The sequence below is a fragment of the Equus quagga genome, chromosome 10 (assembly GCF_021613505.1).
Source record: "Equus quagga isolate Etosha38 chromosome 10, UCLA_HA_Equagga_1.0, whole genome shotgun sequence".
NCBI lineage: Eukaryota > Metazoa > Chordata > Mammalia > Perissodactyla > Equidae > Equus > Equus quagga.
Genome location: NC_060276.1, coordinates 12,288,843 through 12,316,141, shown reverse-complemented (window position 1 = coordinate 12,316,141; position 27,299 = coordinate 12,288,843). Strand labels below are relative to the sequence as shown.

General features: G+C 39.0%; 1 protein-coding gene and 1 non-coding gene across 7 annotated transcripts in view; one reads left to right on the top strand and one right to left on the bottom strand.

Annotated features, from left to right (window-relative positions):
* Positions 1 to 27,299, bottom strand: part of ATP11C (ATPase phospholipid transporting 11C) — a 172,510-nt gene that overhangs the window by 112,202 nt on the left and 33,009 nt on the right. The gene's annotated exons all lie outside the window — the stretch shown is intronic.
* On the top strand, positions 25,310 to 25,434 carry LOC124246244 (U6atac minor spliceosomal RNA). The gene has a single exon (XR_006890448.1). It is a non-coding gene; the product is annotated as a U6atac minor spliceosomal RNA (small nuclear RNA).

Here is a 27,299-nt window from a genome sequence, read left to right as displayed (position 1 = left end):
CTCATTCTCTTTGTATACATTTGGAGTTTGCTTCCTCAATAAGGACAAGCAACACCTAAGTGTGTGTTATAAGCAGATGAAGAATTCTGCACATGGATAGACAGAAGGATGGATGGATGGAGTGACAGAAGGATTACAGACAGATATGGCTCAACACATTTGATTAAACCAGGCCGGCCCCCAAATCAGAGTATCATTTAGAGCCATTTGAGATCACCAAGGACCATCAAACTATGACCCGAGAATATAGTTTAATCAAGGCTAGAGTCTCAAAGTTTAACTGTCTTCTAAATATCTTCTAATGGGTGTATTTTGGATGCTCAAAAATCAGAGGTACTCTGACACATTTGCCATTCTAACGACCTTCTTTCAGAAGGCCTAGCAATTACCAGGTTGTTTCAAAGCGGCCATACAAGAAATGGCGAGGAAGAGAAGCATACTGGCTCAATGTGTGGTTCTGGAGCCAGATGTCTGGATTCAAATCCTGGTTTTGTCACTTACTAGCTAAGTGATCTTGGGTAAGTATCTTAGCCACATCATGCCTCAGTTTCCTTGTCTGTATAAACAAGGACGTTGTTGATGATGGCATATATAAGGCAATTGTGAGACAGTGCCTTCATATAGTAAATACTAAAAAAATGTGTCAGTATCTGTTATATAGCACAGGGAAACAGGAAATTCCTTTGCTGCCACTAACCCGCTGCTTCCAACACATAAAAAACATCTATGTAAAAAAATGTAATCCTAATACAAATAACTGAAATACATCTGCAGGGTTATTACACTTGAAATGCAGTTGCACAAATAAAATTAATGTGAACATTTTCATAACTAGAATAAAAACAGAGAGATACAATCTTTGTTAAACAGAAGCAGAGAGAAAGGAAGCATGCTTACAAAATCAAAATAATCATAACTATTTCTTTAAATGAACTATGCTACAATGACCAGATAATAATTCTTAATTGGCATATGAACATAAGGGCAGAATAGTACATTGAAACTTTACTCAGGACTTCAATGGAACTAGAAGACTTATAGTTCATTTCAAAATGCTTGCAAAAAAGGAACTAACACCAACTTCAAAAGGCTCCTCAAAGGTTATGATAAATGACTCAGCTTAGGGTTGGAATACGGGGAGTATCAGAGAGTGGAGGGCTCTGGGTTAGGCACTAAATTGGAAGTGGAAATAAACAGCATGTGCAACGAAAGGTACAAGCTATGGCATGGTGCATGGCTTCTGCAACATCTGCAATGCAGGGAAAGCTGGGCGCCGGAAGTAAGAGGAAAGCAAGTACAAAGGCAGGCAGTATGAGGAAATCTCCCATCCTGCCCCGGTAGTAGTCTAACTAAAGGGGAGAAGGAGGTGGTCAGGGCAGCGAGCAGCTCTGGACAAAGAGAGTGCCACTGGTTTAGACCTGGAAACAGCTGGTTTCAGACGGTCACCTCCTACCATTCTTCCCAATCAAATAAAGTAATACGTGCATAGGAGCTTGTGGATTTGTGAGATCTCCTAAATCAAAGCCCAGCTCTTTTTTTATTAAAACAAATATTTAAAGAGCAGGGAATGAGCTAGGCACAGTGATAAGCATCATTCCTAGGCTAAATTCTGAGGTGTATTTCACCAGAAAGCCAACTCTGAGTCTCATTTCCTCCTCTCTGTCTGGATTTTCCAATTCGTAAAATGTGGCTACCAGCTGGTGCCCCAGCATCAAGCCTTGCTGCCAGTCCCGTGTTTGATTCTGTGACTGGGTGGCAATGTGGGACACAAAGATATAGGGAACCCCTCCAGAGCTTGAGTTTTAAGAGATTTAGAGAAACTTACCCAATTGATCTGTCTCCCCAACTGGGAAGGGATCCGAGGAAGGGTCTCTTGCCCTTCCTCTTGCCACCATAAATGTTTCTGCTTTTTCTTTAATGTGTTTCTTAATAGTAAATGTTTAAGGTAGTTTATTTTTCATATGAGGAGAGGTTGGGGATTTCTGAGAGAAAGTGTGAGTGTATGAATGGGTGGAGCAGTGGGAGAGGTCTGAATATACTCCACATATTCAGGTGAATAGAGAAAATGAAGCAACAGCAATGGGCCTAAAACTAAGTATACACTGCATTAACTAGTTTTTAAACACCGGAGGACTCAATCAAGCTATACAAAAAATATTCTAAAAGATGACATTTTAATATTTTAGTCATTTTTCAGGAACTACTATCTTTATCCATAATTCCCTCTATTTAATATTTAAGGCCCAAGGCAGGCCTTTCCAAATAACTGTTCTTGGCAAGAGAACCCTAATTCTCTGCTTTTCTAAGTTTTCATCATTACAACTAAAATCTTTAAAATCTTTGGAATCACTTTTAAAACATACTTGTGCTTGCCAAACAGACCGCCCCATTCATTTTTAATTTGTTTGAATGGATTTGTTTTAGGAATAATTAAGTTTAAGAAAGAAACTCCCACAGCAAGAGCAAAGTTATAGACCACTACAGAGATTGCTCAGATCGCTATGTGAGAATTTCTATCATATAAATTTCATTACGAATCTTCCGATTTTAATGTGACCCTCCAAAATTAAGTTTGTCTTATACATCTATATTTAAACGTTTATAGTAAAGGGCCATACATCAATTGATCTTAAGAAATAGTATGTCTTGCACGAACCCATATAACCTCTAGCTGTTAACTGGTATATTACATAACAAACAAACTGAAGCAAGATTTGGCAAGGAGTTGAAATTTTACTAATGTCTGGTTGTTTCCAACCTAGCGAACACTGGATTTCATTCTTAAATAATTCTGCCCACCCCTCAAGAATTCCTAAACAGCTAAACTGTAAGATTTTATGGTGTCAGTGGCTATAAATCTCAGTAATAATCACCTCTGGACTTGGTTTAGTAGATTGGAGTTGATCTGATAATCAGGATTAAAGAGCTAATCAAAACTGGCTTTGCAAATGTCTAAGTGAGGTGTGGTTGAGCAACTGTCCAAGGCATAATGCAATCCGTCATGTAACTCCTAAGATTTACTTTTGCCATCAGTCTTTTTTCTTCTCTTTATAAAAAAATAAGTAAATTTATTTAGATGAATAAACACCCAACCACCCAGTTGCTATAGTGAAAACAGGATTTGGGCTCTGATGGTAACTATAAAATACTATGAAGAATTTCCTTCATCCACTCCTAGGAATAAACATTGAAAATTTGAAAGTATAACAATTTCTAAATACATACATATTTCAAATCATTACGTTTTATATCTTAAATTTACACATTGTTATATGTCAACTATATCTCAATACAGCTCAAAAAATAGAAAAAATAAAATTTAAAAATAACACAAATAAGTATATCATAACAAAGGATTTTGGCGGTACTTCTAAAACAGCATGATCATTGTTATAGTTTGTTTTTTGTATGAAGATGCACATTAGTTAAAATAAACATCAGAGTTTGGGGTAGCAAGCACATAACCTAGAACTCTAGTCAGGCTCAGACTTAGCATCTGCAGAGGGAAAGGATTGGTGAGAGCAATTGTTGGGTACTCCTCTGGCACTCTGGACTATATTCACATGGCATTTACTGCAGATGTTGTTACAAAAAGTTTTGAGAACCCAAAAACCAATTACTTCCACTCATGACTCTCATCCAACTGGCCATCCTCATCCTCATCCTGCTCTGCACTTCTTTTTTCCACCCTACATTCACGACTCCACTGTTCCTCTTCCCTCCTTCTCTTCTAATCCATTGATTAAACTGTGCCCTGTAGAATCTGCCATCCCTTTAATTAAATTCTGCCCACCATCAACATCAGAAAACCTTCCTTACAAATACTTGCCTTCCCTGAGACCTGGCTCTCTTCTGAAGACTCTTCCTCAGAGGGGTAGGGGTCAATCTCCTTTTGCTCCCCTGCCTGTGTAGTCCATTAATCCAATCCCACAAAAAGTCCCTCCTCTCTGTGGCCTCACATGATCTGGAGATACAAGCTTTTACTCCTCCTCATCATGGACATGATGTCTCAAGGACATTTCCCTTTATTCATTTGGGTCACTGGTGGCCTTTCTATACCATTTCCAGCCATCATCCTATGAAATTTTAATGTTCATGTGGATGACCCAACTCCATACTGTTTCACAGATCTTGGACTTCCTTTCCTTTGTGACCTTTACTATCTCTCATCATTTCTTTTTTCTTTTTTTTTTAGATTGGCACCTGGGCTAACACCTGTTGCCACTTTTTTTTTTCTGCTTTATCTCCCCAAACCCCCCCGTACACAGTTGTATATCTTACTTGCAGGTCCTTCTAGTTGTGGGATGTGGGATGCCGCCTCAACGTGGCCTGACGAGCAGTGCCATGTCCTTGCCCAGGATCCAAACCCTGTGCCGCCGCAGCGGAGCGTGCGAACTTAACCACTTGGCCACTGAGCCGGCCCCTCCCTCATCATTTCTATCAAACAGTTCTCTAGTCACTTACTGACAGTGACTGAAGTGTGGCTTTCACTTTTGTTCTCTATGTCAACTCTTGCCATAGTACTTGGAAATTCCATCATCCACATGGACAACTCATCCAGAAACCTATATTGTCAAAAGTCCCAGAACTCTTTTGCTCTAAGGATCTTCACCTTTGCTCTACGTTAGCCAACTAGCCTATAGTGATAGACTAGGATTTGTTATTACCTACTGCTTCATCTCTGACACCTCAAAGAATAACAGCTCTCTCAGCTTTTCAGCTCTTTCACTCCCACTATAATAGCTCTTTAAAACCTTCAGTTTTTCAAAGTCCTTTCTTTCACTTTCCCTATGAAGTCTGAACACCATGTTCACCCATGGAAACTATTTTCTCACCAGCTCCCTCAATTCCTCCCCAACCTGGCTTTTACCTTAATTGACCTACAAGGCCCTAAATCCAGGACCAATCTCAGAAACTGCTTCCTTCACTCCCGCATGAAGGAAGCTGAGAACAGTTTTGGTAAAACTGCACTAATGTGAAGATTGATGCTATAACAAATTCCTCAGTGCCACTCCACAAACCTCCCACTTGTCCTTGTTCATCTCACTCTCCACTTAACCTAAGTGCCCATTTCAAAGCTTCATAACTTTCCTCAAGTCCCCTACCACACTCCTCTCTATACGGGTGACCTTGCTCTTACATCTTTTAGAAAATCAGAGGTATTTCCCTTCAGTTTCAGAAACAGGGATCTCCTCTCCTGTTGAAGGCTGATAAAGAGCCTTCAATTATGTTCTCGATCTCTATCTTCCCAGCTTTTTGCATCACTAATTATCCCATTCACCTATACTGTCAACCACTATAATCTCTATTCTCTCTCTCTCTATGGTTCCTTAGCTTAAATATGTTTAAGTCCTCATTTTCTTAAACACACGTATGTACAAACACACATACACTTTCCTTGACAAAGTACCCTCTTCCAGCCTCATCTCTCTCATCTACGTAGGCCCAGTATAAAGTAAAGCTCCTTTAGTGCAGAGATGTTCTTGGTTTTCTGTTTTGTTTTGCTCACTGGTATATACCACTAACCTAGAACAGGGCCTGACACACAGAAGGAGCTCAATAATTACTGAATGGATAGCTTCCTAGAACACACTCACTGTCTACTTCTTCAGCTCCTCTTCACTCTTTCAGCCCTCTCTGTAAGGTGGTTCCTGCCCCCACACTCCCACAGTTCTAATTTGCCAAATTGAATGGACAGCTCTTTACTTAATCTCTCTCTAGTACTGACACTATTAATCATCTTCTTGCAAGACTATTTTCTCCATTGCTTCCATGATATCACACTTCTTCTTACCTCTCTGGACATTCCTTTTGAGTCTCCTTTGCCAAATCTGCTTATCCTGCCCCCATACTGACTTACTAAATGCTGGTATTTCCCTAGATTCAGCCTTCAGCTTTCTGTCCTTCACCACTCTGCATGCTCTCCCTGGGTAACCTAATCCATATGCATGGATTTAATTACCATCTATATGCTGATGACACCAGTTTATCTCTAGCACCAGATTTCTCTTCTGAGGTCTACACAGATAGAAAAACAGTGACAGTCATTGACATTTGAGGGCTTATGTTCCAAAGCACAATTCTAAGTTCTTTACATGTATTTAGTCCTCACAACCAGCCTATTAGGAAGGTACTATTATTTTCACCATGTAAAGATAAGAAGCCAAGGCACAGAAAGAAAGCAACTTGCTCAAGGCCACATACCCAGCTAGTAAGTGGCAGAGCTGGTAAATAGTGATTTCAGTACCTTGTTTTATAACAGCTTTATTGATATATAATTAAGATACTACGGAATTCACTCATTAAATAATGCGATAGTTTTTAGTGTATCCACAGTGCTGTGCAACCATCATCACGATCTAATTTTAGAACATTTTAATCACCCGAAAAAGAAACCCAGTACTCATTAGCAGTTACTGATATGAGTTTTAACTTTGATTTTAGAAAATGAAACTTTAAGATAATTACATTTAAAAAAATAAATAAATACAGGGCTGGCCCCATGGCGAAGTGGTTAAGTTTGTGTGCTCTACTTCAGCAGCCTGGGGTTTTGCTGGTTTGGATCCTGAGAGCGGACCTAGCACTGCTCATCAGGCCATGGTGAGGTGGCGTCCCACATGGCAGAACTGGAAGGACTTGCAACTAGAATATACAACTATGTACCGGGAGGCTTTGAGGAGAAGAAGGAAAAAAAGGAAGACTGGCAACAGATGTTAGCTCAGGTGCCAATCTTTAAAAAAAGAAAAAGAAAAAGAAGAAACAAATATAATGTGTTAATAAACCAGTTAAGACAAAATGGCTTCTTTTTTAAAATTATTTATTTATTTATTTGGTGAGGAAGATTGGCCCTAAGCTAACATCTGTGCCAATCTTCCTCTATTTGCATGTGGGATGCCACCAGGGGATGGCCTGACGAGCGCTACGTACATAGGTCCATGTCAAGGATCTGAACCACGAATCCCGGGCCACTGAAGCAGAGTGAGCAAATGTAATCACTAGGCCACCGGGCTGGCCCTCGGTTTCATTTCTTTTAAAGCGTAGAATACATGATTTTACAATACAAAAGATTGTTTTTTATGTGTTTAAAAGGGAGTTTTCTACCGAGATTGGATTTACCCATATGCTACAACAAATTCAAAGAAGAAAGAGCTAAATATTCCTACAACTAGACAGATATTCTAGCCTTAATGTGTTACCAGAAGGCAGACACAGTCAATCGTCACATGAACAACAGTAAAAAGGAGAATATCTTAGGAGACTGCATAAAGAATGGCTTCTCCTTACATACGCAATTTTACACAATACACGTGTCTAATTACATGAAAAATAAAACCAAGTATATAAAGCCAGAAGAGTATGTAAATTGCAATTATCAACAGCGTATAATGGCACAAATGAAAAGAAATTGTTTAAGAGATGAAAATGTAAAAGGCTTTTTTAAAACAGAAGAGTTCTTTAGACTTCTAATGACTATAATTAGAGAAGGTATTTCCATGCTGCTCCAGGTGGAGAGAGGCAGTGAGAGCAAACTGCACTGTTGATGCCAGCTTTCCTTGCCCAGCGAGTGCAAAGCACTAATGAGTTATTTCCAGTCTAATTTACCATTTTAGAACTTGGGATAGACCAGGGAAGAAAAAGAAATAAAATAGATATATAGGTTGTAAGTGATAGGAGAAAAGAACCACCGCTGAAGAAAAGCATCAGTATTCAATTTTATGAAACAGAATCCTTTCAAATGTCTTTTTTCTGGCTCTTCCATCTCATATCTATACTGCGTGCACCTAATTTGAGGTTCAAATGTGTTACTTCAAAGTAAGTCAGATTCAGATCCCACAGCTCCTAATAACCTTGAAAATCCATCATTGGTGTGAAAGGGCAGATCTTCATTTCCATATGGGATGAAGATATGAGAAGGGTGAACTCATCTCCTGGAGCTCTGTAGACTATGTTCAATTGAACAAGCATTTATCGAGCATCTACTATGCCTCAGACTCTATGGTAAGTGCTGGGGACGAGATAGGAAGAAGATATAATCCCTTTCCTCACAGTTAAGTACAGGAGGAGACATACATTTAATGAGGCAGAATATAAGACTATGACTAGTAGTACAGCCTGGATTTCACAAGATTGTTCTGTTTTTAGACCAAGTATCTCAAATTTTTGTTCTAGAAAACACAGTGAGTCCAGCTGCAAAAATGATGTGAGTCATGGGAGAAAGGGATTAGTTGCAAAGGAAATATAGAGGGGAGAAGAAGGGTAAATCTGAGAAGCTTAAAGGTATTTCTTCACTTACTAATTAATTCATTCATTCTAAATATTTTAAATTAAGTACCAATACATGCCAGGCTCAGAAGACATAAAGAAAACTAAGATTCTGTCCAATCTCCCAAGGAGGTCTCAGTTTAGTAAGTATAGTAAATGAACACTGATATTACATGCTGACTAGCGGAGACAGCAGTAATAATGATAATGGTTAACATCTATTGAAGATTTACCATGTGCCAGGTATCATTCAAAGGATTTCACACGTATTAATTCACTTACTCCTTATAACAACCCCATGAAATAGGTAGCTATTAGTTTCCCCATTTTATAGATAAGGAAACTGAAGTACACAGAGATTATATGACTTACCCTAGGTCAGGTGGCTAGAAAGGAACAGAGCCAAGAGCTGCACGTTGACAGACTGACTCTCAAGCCTGCATCCTCAACCCCAATACTACACTGTCTTAAATAAATGCATAAATCAAGACTATGTAATCCTGGATAATAATCCTTACAGCAAAGCTATAAAGTAAGTTTCGTCATGCCCACTTTAGAGAGGAGGCAATTGAGGCACACAGAGGGTAACCAAACCACTCAAAATCTCCCAGTAAGTAGCAGAGCCAGAATCCAAATTCAATTGGCCATAAATCTGTTTATATATTAGAAAAATCAGCTCTAACTATACCGGAAAAGGAAACCACTATGTATACAGTTCTCCCTGAGTAGCAGCATCACAGGAAAACATACTAGAGTTTTTCAAACGCCTTAGGCACACGGTACCCTGGGGAGCAACTGCTGCAGCACCTGTGTCTGCATTAAGCAGTTACCACAGAAACTAATAATTCCTGAGGAACAGCAATACACTCTGCACTTTGATTTGTTTGGATAAGAAGACAAGACCCCCCCCAGAGGAGAAGACAAACAGGACATAGAAATGACATTACAGTTTTATTGGGAGGATACTTCGAGCTGCTGTAATTACACTGTGTGCTGCACAGCAACTTGTGCAGGGAGAAGAATTGTGTTACTTGTGGACTTCAATTTCAAAGTGATTTTATCTATTAATTCTACCACTTAGAAAAACACATTACTTTGCATCCTTCCTGAGAAGCATATAAAATAGCACTCATCAGGGCCTGAGTGGTATTGCAATTACTGACATGTTTTATTCAAATGTAAACGACTAATGACACACACAAATACTGCTTCACAGTTAGAGGAGAAACTAGAAAAATTTTATGAATGGAAAATGCAACATTTCCAAAAACTGTTGAAGCCATAAGGAAAAACATCCCTTAAAGTATTTTTTAAGAAAAAGTATTAGCAAAAAAAGTATTAGCAGTATTTTAGAATAACTGAAACGTACATAATCATGTTAAGGATTCTTTACATATCTAAAATAATTCTGTAGTTTATAGTACATGAAATGAATCAGTATATGAGTAATATAAATATTAAAGTATAGCTTCACAGCTACTAATTTTTTACCTGCTCGTTGAATATACTTTACAGTGTATTTTTAGAATTTAATTTCTTAAAAGTAGATCTACAAATTTCTCAACTTTAAGAAATCCAATGCCAATTTTTGAAAAGTAGCAGAAACTAGTCAACAGGACAAATTATCAACATTCAAGATGGACAACAATGGTATGACTTCTTATCCAGGTGTGTGGCATATACAGACAGTGGGGGTCAAAAAGACCACAGATCAAAACCCTGGCCATGTCACTTACTGGCAAGGTATGTCATATTGGGCAAGTTACTTAACCACTCTGTGCCTCAGTTTCCCTATGTGTAAACTGGAGGCATACTATATTCCTCTAAGGATTAAAGAAAATAACATACATATAGTGCCTGACCCATAGTTGGCACTCCTAAGTGTTAACTGCCATCACCACCACCAGCGCCCCCATTTTCTGAAGACTGTAAAGAACAAACACTAAATACTACTTTTGCCAGATGGAGCTTAGTAGACACACAGTTTCACTTTCTAAGATACCAAGATGAGTACTTTTCTGCCTTTTCTGCATCAGATTTTGGGAAACAGAGGATTTGCCTATCCTGACTAGCTATCAATCTTTATCAGCCTGGAACAATTTTTTTCCTGGCAGCAAAAGATAGAGGGCTTTGAAGCTGGTGAAAACAAAGCAAGGGGTCAAAAAGGGTCTCCAATGAGACAGATCCACTAGCCAAAGTCCAGCCTGGAATTCTATAATAGGATCAATATTCTTCAAAAACTGAAAGGGCTTCTAACCCCAGACTCTGAGTGGGCTTACTGTTCTAAAGGTCGAAGTTCAGAAGTTCCCAATTTTGCCTAAAATGTTTCCGGTTTTCATATATCTAATTTAAACACAAACTGCTACAGTAATTCTTAAAAACCCAAAATACTAATATAAAGAAGATAAAATAACAGTTTTGAAAATATGTTTAAATTCCAGTCAAACATTTTTTCACAAAGAATTATTTGATATTTTCAAGAATGCAATACCAGACTAGGCTCTGGAAATGCAGATAAACATGCAGCTATACCAGGTGTCTCTAAGGTCAACTTTCCAAGAGAGGAATAATAATAATTAACACTTATTGAAGGTTTACTATATACCAGGTTCTCTTATAATTCTTGTAATATGTTATATAGACCTACTTATTTAATCTACATGACAAGTGCGCAATAAACATGACTATTAGCCCCATTTTATAGGAGACTAAGACACAGAGAAATTATGTAACTTGTCCATGGTCACAGATAAAAAGTCATGGGTAGAATATGAAACCAGGCATTCTGGCTTCAGACAGTATAGCCTTAACATATACTCTCTGAGGCAGCTGAGGCAAAGATTCTTTCAATCATTCAACAAATATTCACTGAGTGCCTACCATGTACCCGGCACTGGTTTAGGCAGTGAGAATACAACAGCTAACAAAAGAGACAGAAATCTCTTCCCTCATGAAGCTAATATTCTAGTGTGAGAAGACAGACTATCAACAAAATAAGTAAAACATATAGTACAGTAGACAGTAATAAGTGCTATGGAGAGGAATAAATGAAGGAAGGAGCATAAGGAGTGTTAGGGGAGACTGCAATTCTAGACAGGATTGCAAAGGAAGGCCTCCCTGAGGAGGAGACATCACGACTAAAGGAAGGACTCCCACCTTACTCACACACGGACACAGAGAAACGCAATGAAGACTTCCCCCATGGTTGTGCTGTAGTCTCTAAAATTTCACAATCTAGTAGGGAAAACAGGAAGTCAAATAAGTAGAACATTATAATCCAGTGTGGTGAATGTAACATCAGAAGAGCTATAGGCAAGAAGGGACAAGGACAATGCCTAACTCAAACCCAGTTAGGGGCTAGCAAAGACTTCCCGGATGTGATGCCTGAACTAAGTCTTAAAAAGATGAGTAGCAGTTAGACTTAGAAGTTAAGAGGGAAGATCTAGCAGAGGTGCCAGCCCGAGCAAAGGCCCAAAAGCAAGAAATGGCATGGAATGATTGAGCAGATCTACTGCTAAAAGAAAATGTATCAGGAGAAGGATGGCGAGAGACAAGGCAGAACAGGGACCAAGCACACTGGGGTGCATGTGAATACATCAACTTCGGCAGGAACTATTGAGGGCCTGGACCACAGCTGCTGCCACGAGGATGGTAAAGAATAGACGGAGTGGCCAGAGGAAATACCCGATAGGACTTCAAGGTCTATTGCTTGGATGATGGTAAATGGAGACATCACCCACTCAGACAGTGAATACAGAAGGACTAGATTTGTGAATGGAGGTGCTAATGAGCTGTTTTGGACACAGTGCTGCTTCTGAAGGGGCTGTAGGAAAGCCAAGTGGACCTCTTCAGTAGGCAGCCCCAAATATAGGTCTGTAGCTCAGGGGAGAGGACTGGGCTAGAGAAAAGAGAGATGTTCTTCACCCACCTGAATTTAGAAACTGGGGACACGACACTGGAGATCACCCAACAAAAAGAAAGTCAAGGACAGATCTTTAAGGAATAACGATATTTTAAGGGGCTTCTATGGTTTTATGATGCTGGACAATATATACAATCCACACATTTAAAGTGTATAATTCAATGATTTATAGCATGTTCAGAGTTGGGCTACCATCACCAGTATTCAGTTTCAGAACACTTTCATTTCCTAAAATGCAACTGTAACTGTTAGCAGTCACTTTCCATTCTCCCCATTTCCTCCCCTCCCCCTCGCCCCCGGTAATCACTAATTTTCTTTCTGCCTATTCTGAGCCTTTTCTATAAATGGAATCACACACTACATGGTCTTTTGTTTCTGGTTTCTTTCACTTAGCATAATGTTTTCAAGGCATATCCATGTTGTAGGATGTATCAGTACTTCATTCCTTTTTATGGACACACAATATTCTGTTGTGCGGATATACCACATTTTGCTTATGTATGCATTCACCAGTTGGTGGACATTTGGGTTGTTTTTACCTTTAGACTATTATGAATAATGCTACTATGAACATTTGTATACAAGTTTGTGTGGACACATGTTTTCATTTCTCTTGGGCATATACCTAAGGAGTAGAATTGCTGGGTCATACGGTAATTCCATGATTAACTTTTTGAGGAACCAGCAAACTATTTTCCACAATGGTTGCATCATTTTACATTCCCACTAACAGTATATGAGGGTTCTGATTTCTCCGCATCCTCACCAACACTAGTTATTTTCTTTTTTTCTTTTTCCAATGGTCATCCTAGTGGGTGTGAAGTTACATCTCATTGCAGTTTTTTTTTTCCTCTTAAGAGTGGCCCTGAGCTAACCTAACATCTGTTGCCAATCTTCCTCTTTTTATTTTTTTTTCTTCCCAAAGCCCCCCAGTACACAGTTGTATATTCTAGTTGTAGGTCCTTCTAGTTGAGTTACGAAGGATGCCACCTCAGCATGGGCTTGATGAGTGGTGCTAGGTCCGTGCCCAAGATCCAAACTAGTGAAACCCCAGGCTGCTGAAGTGGAGTGCGCAAACCATGGGCAAGCCACCTCATTGTAGTTTTGATTTGCATTTCACGAACAATAATGCGGAGCACCTTTTCATGTGTTTCTTGGCTAGTTGTATATCTCCTTTGGATAAATGTCTATCAAAGTCCTTTGTCCATTTTTCAATTGAGTTGTCTTTTTATTGTTGAATACACACTGTTTTGGAGTCTTCCTTCTGATACCACCTGTGGGACCCTGGACAAGATATTTAACCTTTCTCTAATCAGTTACTCATCTATAAATTGGGCACAATAACAGTACCTATCCCATGGTGTTGTGAGCATTAAATAAGATAATTTTGGTGTCCACTAAATGGTAGCTATTATTGTTCAAAATAATATTTACACACTTTTAGACATACATGTTCAAGTGTGTGATGATAGTTTTCATTCTTATTGTTCCAAAAGTTCTTTTACATTCTAGCTTTATTTTAAAATTATGAACTATCAAAATAGAAAAACTTTCAATAATAATGTTATTACTCCAATTTTTATTTTAAAAATAGCTTGTGTGTGGGCCGGCCCAATGGCACAGCGGTTAAGTTGACACGATCTGCTTCGGCGGCCCAGGGTTTGCCAGTTTGGATGCTGGGTGTGGACCTACACACCACTTGTCAAGCCATGCTGTGGCAGGCATCCCACATATAAAGTAGAGGAAGAGGGCGCAGACCTCAGCTCAGGGCCAGTCTTCCTCAGCAGAAAAAAAAAGAGGAGGGTTGGCAGCAGATGTTAGCTCAGGGCCAATCTTCCTTAAAAAAAAAAAAAGCTTGTGTGATTCTACAAACAAGTGTAAACAAAAATGTGGAAGGATGTTTGTTAACAGCATTGTTCAAAATAGTAAAAAAAATAAAATAAATAATCCAAATATCCATCAGGAGGGGACTGTTTAACTATAGAATATCCAAACAATGGTGGGCCGTGCAACTGTTAAAATACATGAGTAGCTCAATATATACTGATTTGAAATCATCTCTAACATACATTAAGTGAAAAAGCAAATCAAATATTATGCATTGCATGATTCCAACTGTATATAAAAATATATATGTGTGTATGTGTGTGTATGTGTGCATGCTTACACAGCCATAATGATTTGAATACCTAGACAAGAAATTTAACAGTAGCTACCTCTGGGGGATAGGGCTGCGAGTGAGTAGCAATGTCAACCTTTTTTATACCGTCTGTAGTTAAAAAAAACTTTTAACCACATGGTCAATCAAATTTTTCTCAATCATACCTATCGTAGCTACATAAAACACAAATAAAAAGACATAGACACTGAATTAAAAGAAAACACTCCTATTGATTTTAGGATGATAGATAAAAACTGATCTAAATTTTAAGTTAGTATACAGTACACTTCAGCCTCTGTTTGGCTGACAGAACTTGAGCATCTTAAGACAACCCAAGGAATTAAAACACAGGAGTGCTATCTTTAAATAGCTAAAAACTGATTTTGACCACAATAACTTTCAGAAGAACAGCATCTGAAATAGTCGCATCAAGCTTACCCTTGATCAGACTCACCAAGATACCAGGTAAAAATCCAACCTTATAACAGTTCCTATGATCTACCAAATGCTCTTTTTTTTCTCCTGCGCATTTCCCATGGTGCTATTGTCTTGTCATCTAATCTGTTCTAGAGCAACCATTGTAAAAAGACACTTTTACTTTCAGGACTTTCCAAGACAGACAAGAAGGGAGTGGGGTGGGCAGACTGTAGCTTCAAAAGCTTGAAATGAAAGTATTACAGCCGTGTAACCACACAATGGGAGGAAAAAGTGAAGTGAGGCTTCAGTGAAAAAGTGAGGCTTTAGCTTTCATGATGAGCACTTTTAGCATATAAGACTTTGCCTTTTGTCTAAAGTGTCCCAAAATATACAATCTCATTATTTAAAGTTACTGAGAATAGATTTTTAGTCTGTGCAGCAAGTTGTATGAAGGAATGTGACTGGAAATGTGTTTATTTTCCAAAGAAACTGCCCCCAAGAGTAAAGTAACGACTCAGTAGAGGGCTTGTTTTTCCTTCCAGTGCAGCTTTCTTATCTGCAAGTTCCTAACTATAAATCTAGTTGTTTTATATAGTGGGGCAGACTTCAAAGTGGTTTAAGAGATACAATTGCACGTTTTTTAAGGCATGCTAAACTCTATTTAAAATGCCTATGTCCTTTTGTTTCAACATTGAGCATAAGTTTGTAAATCCTGGTTTGATTTATAATATTTTTATCTAAAAAAATCAATAGCAAAGTTATTGGTGTGGCTGTGCAGATTAATGGTATACTCTTAACATAAAAGCTGATTGGCTCCATCATAGAGACAGAAAGCAGAGTGGTGGTTGATAGGAATTAGGGGGTTGGGAGAATGGGGAATTATTATTTAATGCGTACAGTTTTGCAAAATGAAGAGTTCTGGAGACAGATGGTGGTTATGGTTGCACAACAGTGTGAATACACTTAATGCCACAGAGCTATACACTTAAAAGTAAAGATGGTAAATTCTGTTATGTGTATTTTACCACAATTACAAATAACTTTAAAAAACTAAATTAGCTTGTTTCTGATTGGCTCCAAAGACAGTGCAGTAGCAGTTAGAGTACAGCCATCGGTCTTGAACCAAGGATTACTGATTCCAATTTCTTGCACCTGACACAGAGTGCAGACAAGAGTAGCTTGTCTGGATAAACTTCCTGCTCTGCTCCTAACTAGCTATGTGATTTGGAGAAGTCATTTAAACTCTCTGAGCCTGTTTCCTTATTTGTAAAATAAGGAAAATAACAGTACCTGTATCTCACCAGGTTTTTCTGAGGATTTACTGAGAGAATACCTAGAGAGTACACACCACAGTCAATAAACCTTATTAGCTCATTAAACTCAACAGCTATTATTGGTAACCATAGGAATATAAAAACTTGATTTTCCCAAACTGAAGAAAGATGCAATTGTTCCCATTTTGGCCAAGGTGTTAAGAGGACAAGTAGATGTGTGTGGCTGTATTCCAACACTCAGAACTAATTCCAGGTGTTCTCCTCAATCGCTGACCAATTATAGGGATATGTGGGCCATACGTTGAACCCAGGCTTTCTCAAAGGATGCTTCTAAGAAGGTCTGCAAGAGAAACCCAAGGGAACTTGGCCAAAACGCAGAGTTCTCTGCCCCAAGCCAAATGTAGTAAATCTCAATCTCTGAGGGTAAGGTTTAGGAATCACACTCACACTTGGCTGCAATCAGACAAAATAAGGGGATTTTGAGGGGAAGGGAGGAAAGGGAAGGGAAACTAAAGGGGATCTGGCTCTACAGTAAGGCTTCCTGATTTCTCTCGCTTTGATTAACTCTACTAGCAGATGGCGCATGGATCCTGACATCTATTTCCATGACCAGCCAAATGCCTTGTCTAATTTAATTTTTCTCCTCTTTCCTATCACCTCCTCCTCCTCCCAATCTCATTCCTTGATGGAAAAGCATACCAGACAAATTTAGGACTCAATCTTCATGCCATCATATCACTTTCACTACTCGTTTCTTTACTTCCATTGTGGGAAAAGAAGATGAAAGCAAATGTCATGCTCCCAGAATAAAATTGCACAAACTTAGGTATTATAATACCTATTTCTAGGATCTACCTGGTTTCTCATCCGGCCACTAATGTCTTGGTACTGTTCTTCTCATGCTCTTTAGCTAAGAAAAGAAAAGCACCTTTGAAGAACCTTCCTCGGTAATCCCCAACCTGGGGATTCTTTTGAGAATGATAACAATAATCCTGGAGCACAATCAACCTGGAGAGCACCCTGGCCCTTTGGGGAAGTGTGGAATTTTCTCAGGACACAGAAGGACATGGTTGGAATACGAAAAAGGAAAGGTCACAAGTTGTTTCTGAAATGTTTTCCTATGAGAAGTGCTTCTATTTTATTCTTCCTGTCAAGATGAATGGCAGCCTTATAAATTTTACCTAATAAGAAAACACATTACTTTATCTGCAGTATCAGAAACTGACAAAAGAGGCAAACTGCTGACCATCAGTCACTAAATCCTCCTAGAGCGCTTAGACTGTAACAGGAAGTAGGGTAGATTGGGAAAAGAAACAACAGCAACAACACAGAGCCTTGATCCATGCCCTCCCCTCCAAAAACTTACTAGAAAAGTTATTGATGAGGCATCAATTGGAAGAAAATGCCACGGCCACTTTACTAACAAAAAAGAACAGCAACAAAAATGGTGGTTTTTTCCCCCAAAAGATTGTATATAAGTGATCCTAGAGAAAACCATTATCTCCAGAAGCACCCTTCCAGCCACACAGGCATTTTTCAAGCACTCTTTCCAAACAAAGTAGTACCTGAGGCAGAAAGTGCAGTTCAAATTCCTAATACAACGAAATTCTTTATAACAAGAAATCTTCTAATTTGCAAGTGATAATCCGTTTGCATCCTGAGCTTCAAAGCAGGGATAATAATAGTACCCACCTCAAAGGATTTGTAAAAGGACTCCATGAGGTAACTGTGTGTAAAGCACTGTAAACAGCACCTAGCGTTTGCTAGGGGTACTAAAAATGTTAGCTGCTGCTGCTGTTAGTTTCAAGAAACAGTTACATGCAATAAAGTTTTACACAACCAAATATTCTAGATAAACCTTGGTAATTTACAGAAATGGAAAGTTGACTTTAAAAACCAAAATGCAGGGCCGGCCCGGTAGCGCAGCAGTTAAGTGCGCACGTTCCACTTCTCGGCGGCCCGGGGTTCACGGGTTCGGATCCCGGGTGCGGACACGGCACCGCTTGGCACACCATGCTGTGGTAGGTGTCCCACATAGAAAGTAGAGGAAGATGGGCACGATGTTAGCTCAGGGCCAGGCTTCCTCAGCAAAAAGAGGAGGACTAGCAGTAGTTAGCTCAGGCCTAATCTTCCTCAAAAAAATAAATAAATAAATAAATAAACCCAAAATGCAGTAAGAGTTCTTTAAAATAAACAAGAAACACTAGCAGGTGAGCAATGCCTTATCTATGCCACACGTAGGACTCGGCAGTGCTAAGCGGCATGAAGCCTAATCAAAGAAAACCTACAATTTCTATCCTGGAGAAGCTGACATACTAATTAGGGAAACAAGACAAATACCACACTGCCATGCAAACACATGTGAGACCAGACATCACGCGTCTGTGTTCCTCTCTGCCCAGCTACCAGCGACCAGAAATGCCTCCCCAAATGGCTGAGGCTCCATTGCTGCTGTCTCAGACCCAACTCCTCCAGGGTTCCTGGCCTGGGCTTCTGCAAGCCGCCTGGCCCTGGTGGTAACAAATATCGGACTCTTCCTGTACTGATGTTCTTCCATTTAATTGCTTCTTTGTTTGTACTTGGGTTTCCTTTTAGCAACTCAAAGGGAAGTTAAGAAATAGCAATTAACGTTAATGACCAATATCATTCTAAAAGACACAACTTACCGCCCTTGCCAGGTACAAGGCACATCATCTGACACCCTGAAAAAGCTTTAAAGATCAACTGCACAGATTCATTCATTCAACAAACATTTATGCATTAAGCAATCTGTTAGGTACCAGAGATTATGATAAACGCTGATAATAGAAGCATGTGCAAAATGCTGTAATGAGCACAGGGCTGTAAGGGATTCATTCCGTCCCTGGTATGTCAGGGAGGGGAAATCCAGGACAGACTCATAGAAGAAATGACATTAGAGTTGGGTCCAGGACTTCATCAGAGAATGGGAAGAGAGGCAACTCCAGAAACAGAGAAGAGCAGGAGCGAATGCCTGGAGGTATCTGGCAAACATCTAGAGGCATCTGAGGGATCTGGGACCTTGTGAATAATCCAGTATTGGTCAGAAATTAAGCTAGTAGGGAGAGGAGTAGTCACAGAAAGGATGCTGCAAAGGTAGGCCTGAGAAAACCTGGGGGGGAATTTCAGTACCCCTAGGCTTTAGCACAGAGATAACTGGATATAGCAAGGCTCAGGTTTTTAAAAAGCACCCTCTTGATAAAGAAAGGCAAATAACTACTTTAAAAAGTCAGGATAATAGTGATTTTGGAGGGAGGGAGGGTTGACGATTGGAATAGGGCACCCGGAGGGACTTCTCGGGTGGCTGACAATGTTCTATTTCTTGATCTGGATGGAGGTTTTCAGTATGTTTGCCTTGTAATATTGTATTAAGGTACACATTTGATTGTTTTGTTTTTTTGAATTTGTGTCTCATTTTACAATAAACTAAAGAAGAAAAAAAGCACCCTCTTGTGACACTGTGTAGTCAGGCTGGGGAAGACAGGGAACTATAAGGAAGATAAGGAAAGAAGTTAGTGCCTCTAGATGTAAGATGATGAGGACCAGGCCCAGGGCAAGGAAAGTGGGAGTGTGGAAGAAATAAACCCATTTGAGAAACAGCTTGAGTGCCAGGGGCTTAGAGGAAAAAGACACAGAGAGTGAGTTCAGATTTGGACATATGAGACAACTTTGGGACTTCAAACACTACTTTCCCCCTTTTTAAATTTATGGCTTTCCTTTGCCTTGGTACACATCTACCAACAGTAATATTCTTACTTATCAGTCATAATTCAATTTATGTTTTTGGCTTTCAAATAGGATAAAGAAGTGAGACAGGAGTAATTCATGATATAACAGCAAGACTTGGAAAAGAAAGGAGGAAGATGGTTACGAGAGATGTGTGTAAACATATCGTAAAGGAGAAGCTCTTGGGTGAAACTAATGACTGTTAGTAGTGAAAGTCAGAAGTAAATGGACAATATCCTAAGTGAACTATTCCACTAAAATGGAAGAAAGGATATGTTAGAAAGGCTACTGGGTCAAAGAGTTTCCCAACCTGATCAACAAAAATCCAGGGAGGGGAATGCATCATGTACTCATCTTATTTTCACATGCCTGGGACATGTTAGGTATGTGAAACCTAAAGAAGAATTATAATAGAAATTTGAAGGTGAGAGAGATGGGTCAATGAGAAACAGAAGAAAAGGTATTTCACACCAGGTCAGAGTACAGTGGAGGAACAAGCGATTTTGCTTATGTACAAGCCAAAGTCAACTGTTCTCACTTGAGAGAAGAGATGGATATCAGCAACTGTGTGTGTTAGATTAATTACAGAACGGACCATAGCAGCCCATGTCCCAAGAGTCACATGCTGCTTTATCACAGAAGAGGCATACACCAAATGCATGAACAACCAACTTTGATAATACTTACCTAGAAATATTAAGATTTCACCCTCAGACGCCTGCTTCTACTGCATAATAATAAATAAAATCTAGCTACCATTTATTGAACAAATACTCTATGTCAGGCACAGTCTAAGCCCTCAACACATACTACCCGGTTGAAACTTCACAGTAAGCCCATGATGTAGGTGCCATTATTCATCTCCACATTACAAATGAAACTTGCATCCCTTCAAGTGCCAACTCTGGAGAAACAAGACATGAGGGAGACTGCATAGGACAGCCTTGGACCTGGGCAAACAGGAGGGCCTGCCTCAAACACTGTCCAACCCAGGTCACCAAGGCAGAACATTATATAGGGATCAGGGGCTAAATCTCTAGTTGCTGATAAAAAGTGATCTTGTGGGGCCTTATCCTCAGCATGTATATCTCCTCTGGCAACATGTGGCAGTGGTGGGCATTTGGCAGTGATATTGAGATTTGGGATCCTGGCCAGCTCTGTTTCTTTCCATCAAAAATATGACCAACATCTGGCAGAGTCAGAAAATACCAAGATGAATGAGTTTCCACTAATTCACATTTACAAACAGGATTGTCAAAATTGGTCAAATTCCATTACAGAATTACAGTTCAGCTACAGTGAATACTAAATATATATGAGCCATTAGGTGGAACTTTGAAATCTCTTTGCTCTATGGAAATTTCTATTCTGGTAGTAGTTGTTGTATGAGATTTGATCTTTATCGCACTATTCCTGACAACAGTAAAATTCCATTTCCATCAACTCTGTTTCCTCTCAGAAAAGAAGTCTCTCAGGAAATACTCAAAACATTGTTCTCAAGAAAGTTCTCAAATATGAATCATTTTCAACTGCCAGGAAGACACTCTTTCTCCCACTGTTTTGCATCATAATAGACTTTCCCTAAAATGACAGTTTTGGGGCAAGACATACTTATTTGAAAAAAAGAAAAAGAGCAAATTCTTCATTCTTCCCCCTCCATGGCTTTGCTCAAGCAGGTCTGCTATCTTCTTCCCTAGATTTGCATGTCCAAGAGCTGCCAAATTATTCATTCAACAAAGATTTCCTGAGCACCAACTAGTTTTTCAGCCCTGTAATAGGCCATAGGGATTCAAGTAAGTGTATTAAGAATTAACCAGGCAGAGATTAGGAGATGATCACTGCAGGCTGTGGAACCATCATGTGACATGCTGAGAATTTCATTCAAGGAAAAGTTTCGAAGAAGACGAAACATTTAAAGCTGGCCCTTTAAGGATACGTGGGAGGAGTTGAATAGAAGAAGAAAGGCATTTATGAACCTTAAGAGGAAGGCCTCCAACTACACAGAGCACAACTGAGCTGCTGCCTCAGAAATTCATCCTAACGTGCGTGCTGAAGCCAGGCTTCCACTGGGCTGCACCTGACTGAACACGGTAGGGACAGGACTCCAGCGACTGCTGACTTTGGACTGCCCAAAGGCTTTTCTGAACCCTCCTTGGACGGCAGAGCAGTCTAGAAAGCTTCTGCCTAAGCCAGTCTCTCTCCTCTTCACTAGGGGTCAGACTTGCATCATGGACTAATGGCGTCTCCCACCTTTCCCATCTCCCTCCCCGCAACATCTCTCATACAGGTGGTTTCCCTTAATAAAATCCTTGCCAGTTTAATCCTAAATTTCTGCTTCTCAGAGGACTCAGATTAACACAGCATTCTAGACAGAGGACCCAGCATGAGCAAACACTCGCGGGCATGAAAAATCACAAGGTGCTCTGAGCATCCCAAGGAGTGGTATGTGCCTGGAGCTTGCTGTGGAGGTGTGGGTACAGAGGGAGAAGAAGCTGGGCTGAATGAGAGAAAGTCGAGTATATCCTGTTAAAAAACTTGGACTTAGTCCTCTGAGAAATAGGGGACTACCAAAAAGTTTTAAGCAAAGAAAGGGCACGTGTTTCCAAAAGACTATTCTGTTGGGGAAATGGAGGATGAACTGGAGGAAGCAGAAAATGGAAGCATCTCTATATATGCTCCCATCTTGTGTGCTAGCTTGTATGGGTGGAATCATATTTTTTGTTTATTTGTTTCGTTTTAATCTCTACACCTCTATAATGCTTACAATAGTGTTTAACACAAAGTAGCTACTCAAGAGACCCCATCAAATCTACCAGGCTGGGCCTCACCTCATGCCCAACATTTTAACCAAAACCACCCAAAGGTTTAATGACCAGCCTTTAATATTCCTGCTTGGACACTGGAACTCTCTGTCTAGCCAATCTAGAAAGGAAAAGTTACATGTATGATGGGTAGAAGTTACTCCCAAAACTTTATCTCCCACCAACTAATAATTTCATGAAATCTCTTTGAAGCTGGGCATCTAATTACATTTGTTGACTCTAATTCAGGGGACAAATGTAGTCATTAGACATTGTTTCTGAATGTTTACCAGGTCAATGAAGTTCAGAGAGCCAGATCAGGCTCAAGGCCCAGAGGCCTTATGCAAAGAGCACTGGACAAAAGTCAGAATTGAGTTCTGGATACTGGCGCAATATCCGATGGTGATCTTTGAGAAAACATATCTGTAAGTTTTATTTGTTTCATCATAAAGTAGAAATAAGACCTACCCTAATTTACAAGTAAGGTGAAAATTAAATTAGAAGATGTGGTCAATGTGCTCTGAAAACAGTAAAAGGTTACTGTATTGTCACTTAAAAATTTAAGTGAGTAGATCTCTCAAGAGTTCTTACCACACACACACACAAACAAAAATAAGGGAAAGACGAGATTTTTGGAGGTGATGGCTATGTTGTATATTACCCTGATTGGGGTGATGATTTCAAGGGTGTATGCCTGTGTTCAAACCCATCAAATTGTACACATTAAATTTGTGGCAGTATTCTGTATAACAATCACACATCAATAAAGCTGTTAAAAAGATCAGTGATTGCTGGTGGGAATGCAAACCGGCGCAGCCACTATGGAAAACAGTATGGAGATTCCTCAAAAAATTAAAAATAGAAATACCATAAGACCCAGCCATCCCACTACAGGGTATCTATCCGAAGAACTTGAAGTCAGCAATTCCAAAAGTCCCATGCACCCCAATGTTCATTGCAGCATTATTCATAATAGCCAAGACATGGAAGCAACCTAAGTGCCCATCAACTGATGATTGGATAAAGAAGATATGGTATATATATATATAATGGAATACTACTCAACCGTGAAAAAAGAATAAAATCGTCCCATTTGCAACATCATGGATGGACCCTGAGGGAATTATGTTAAGTGAAATAAGCCAGATAGAGAAGGACAATCTCTGTATGACTCCACTCATATGAGGAATTTAAAAATGTAGACAAAGAGAACAGATTAGTGGCTACCAGGGGAAAAGTGGGGTGGGGGGTGGGCACAAAGGGTGAAGGGGTGCACCTACAACACGACTGACAAACAATAATGTACAACTGAAATTTCACAAGATTGTAAACTATCATTAACTCAATAAAAATTAACAAGAAAAAAAAAGACCAATGATTACCAATTCTGATTTACAACAACACCAAGGGATGATGAAATATTATCAAATACAATTGATTTTCCTTTACTCTCTTCTGTCAAACAGCACTTTTAGTTGAAAGAGTACTGCCAGGAAATCGAATAATGAGAATCAATTCCCAGAAGGCTATGGATTGCTGGAGCTGGAGCCAACAGCCCTCCTGAGGTCCTGGGCACTGAAAGGTCATTTGCTGATGGCCTGATGCCCTTTCTCAGACTCAGGGTTTTTTCCACTGCTACCTCCCTGATGTGACTGACTGAAAACACAAAAGCTCTTGGGCCCTACTTGTGATAACCAAAATAACTTTACTGAGAAAAGGAATCATTACCTCCAAATAGCCTGAAGTGGTTTGTGTCAGTCAGAGAAGAGAGTTTCAATGACTCATAAACTGTCAGATCTGCATGAGCTAAGGGACTAAAGCTAGCTATCAATGGTTGGTTGCCCATGTAAAATGAAAAAGGTATCTCCAGTCCTCCGAGCTGAGGCAACCACTTCCAGATCACACACACAGATACACACAGAAACACACATTTCCAGAGCCCAAAGCATTCAGCAGTACTTTTTAAATCTTCCGAATTTGCAAACTGATTTAGTAAATTTGTATCCTTTGATTTAGGAAGGAGGTGGGGAGAAAGTAGAGGAAACTAATTCCATTTTTATAAAAAGGAACTTGCTCTAGGCTATTTTGACCAAAGAGCTAAACAAACAACTACAGAAGTTATTCTAAGTCTCTTTTGGTATTTTCCAAACCTAAATTAATTATTTCCAGTTGTAAAGTACATTTAATGGTAGGAAATCAATAATGATGATAGTAATAGACAACACTCTATTGAGCACATTCTATGTGCGAGGCACTTTACATATATTATCTGTATCCTTGTAATAACCAGTGTTAATATTCTACATTCCAAATTTTTTTTTAAAGTCTCTGAGAAACAAATATACTACAAATCAAGCAAATGGCAGAGCTGAGACACAAAACAAGATATCTAAAAGCCCAGATTTTTAGATGGCAATGAAGAGTGATAGAATATTTCTCACTTTCCTAATTTCAATCACTCTCTCTCCCACTCTCCCTGTCCCTGTCCCTCGCCCCAGCATACACATACACTCATTTCCAGAAAGAGGCAATAAAATCTAGCGGGCTCATTATGGGTTTTACCAAACAAACCTGCACTTATGTTCTGACCATGCCATTTACTAGCTGCAAGACTTCAGTGGTACAAATTACTCATTGGACCTCAGTTTCTCATTAAGTAAGATTAAATAAATGTACACACTGCCTAGTACATAGACACTCGCTGTATTAGAAGAAAAGCACTCTGCCTGTATTGTATGATGAGCAAGGCTAGCACTTCCCTTAACAAGGATGGCAGTGGTTCCAGTGACCTATAAAAAACATATATGGTTAAGAAATTACCAACTACTTTGTGGTATCTAACCATAATTTTTATCCATAAATTATAAGAGAATAATATATAATGGTGACATGGGATTTAGCCTAGGAAAGCAAGGTTGATTCAACATTCCTAACTCAAACCATCCCAATCACAATATCAACAGCCTAAGCGAGAAAATCTACATGATTATGTATACAGAGGCAAAAATTGTGTGACATTCATTCAACAGCCATTCACGATTTTAAAAAATACCCAGTTAATTATGTTAAGTGAAATAAGCCAGACAGAGAAAGACGAACTCTGTATGACTCCACTCATAGGTGGAAGTTAACATATAGACAAGGAGAATTGATCGGTGGTTACCAGGGGAAAGGGGGGGTTGGGGGGAGGGCACAAAGGGTGAAGTGGTGTACCCACAACATGACTAACAATAATGTACAAGTGAAATTTCACAACGTTGTAAACTATCATAACCTTAATTAAAAAAAAATACCCAGTTAACTAGAAATAGAAGGGAACCTCCTCAGCCTAATAAAGAGCACCCAAGAAAAAATCTAAAGCCAACTCATACTTAATGGTAAAAGATTGAATGATTTCCCCCTAAGATCAGGAACAAGGCAAGGAATCCACTCTTACCACGTCTATTTAACATTGTACTGGATGGAAGTCTTAGCTAATGTAGTTAAGGCACAGAAAAGAAATAAAGATAGATAAAATTGGAGAGGAGAAATAAAACTGTCTTTATAAGATCACTATTCAAAAATGAATTGAATTTTTATATATAGCAGTGAACAACTGGGGACTGAAATTTTTATGAGCGTCATTTGCAACAGCACCAATAAATATGCAATACTCAAGGATCAATCTAACAGTATTGTAAGATTTCAATGTTGAAAATTACAAAAAGAACTGAAGAGAGAAATCAAAGAAGATGAAAGGAACTGGAGAGATATAATGTGTATGTGGATCAGAGGACTCAATATCATCAATATTGTAATTCTCTCCCAAATTAGAGAGTCAATTCAATCCCAATTCAGCATTCAAGTCAATGCTTAATAAAAATCCAAGCTTATTTCTTTTTTTTTTAGAAATTTACAAGATGATTCGAAAGTTTATATGGAAAAACAAATAATCTAGGATAACCAAAGCATTTTAAAAAGAAAAAGTTGGAGGACTCAAACCAATTTATTTCAAGACTTACTATAAAGCTATACTACTCACGACAGTGTGATATTGGTAAAAGGATAAACACATAGATCAATGGAACAGAGCAGACAGTCCAGAAACTGACCCACACGTACATATGGTTAATTGATTTTTGAAAAAGATGCCAAGTTAATTCAATTGATAAAGGATAGTCTTTTAGTCTTTCAACAAACGATGCTGGAACAATGGGACATACCTATATTCAAAAAAACGAACCTCAATTCAAACCTCAGTGTATACATACAACTTGAAATTGATTGTTGACTGAAATGTAAATGCTAAAGCTTTAAAACTTATAGAAAAGAAATAAATCTTCAAGATCTTAGGTCTGGTAATTATTTCTCATATAGAACAGAAGCAGCATGAACCATAAAAGAAAAAATTGATAAACTGCATTTCAACAGAATTTAAAAGTTTTGCTCTTTGAAAGACAGTAAGAAAATAAAAAAGAAAATAGAAAGACAAGGCACACGTTGGAAAAAATATTTGCAAAACACATATGTGATAAAGGGGTGTTAACCAGAATACATACAGAACCCTCAAAACTGTTTTTTTTTAAAACTTGCCCAATTAAAAACCTTTAGCAGACACTTGCTCAAAAATCATTAATCATTAGGAAAAATGCAGAATAAAATCACAATGAGGCATCACTAGCCACCTACTAGAATGTGCAAAATTTAAAAAGACAGACACAATGACAATGTTGGCAAGG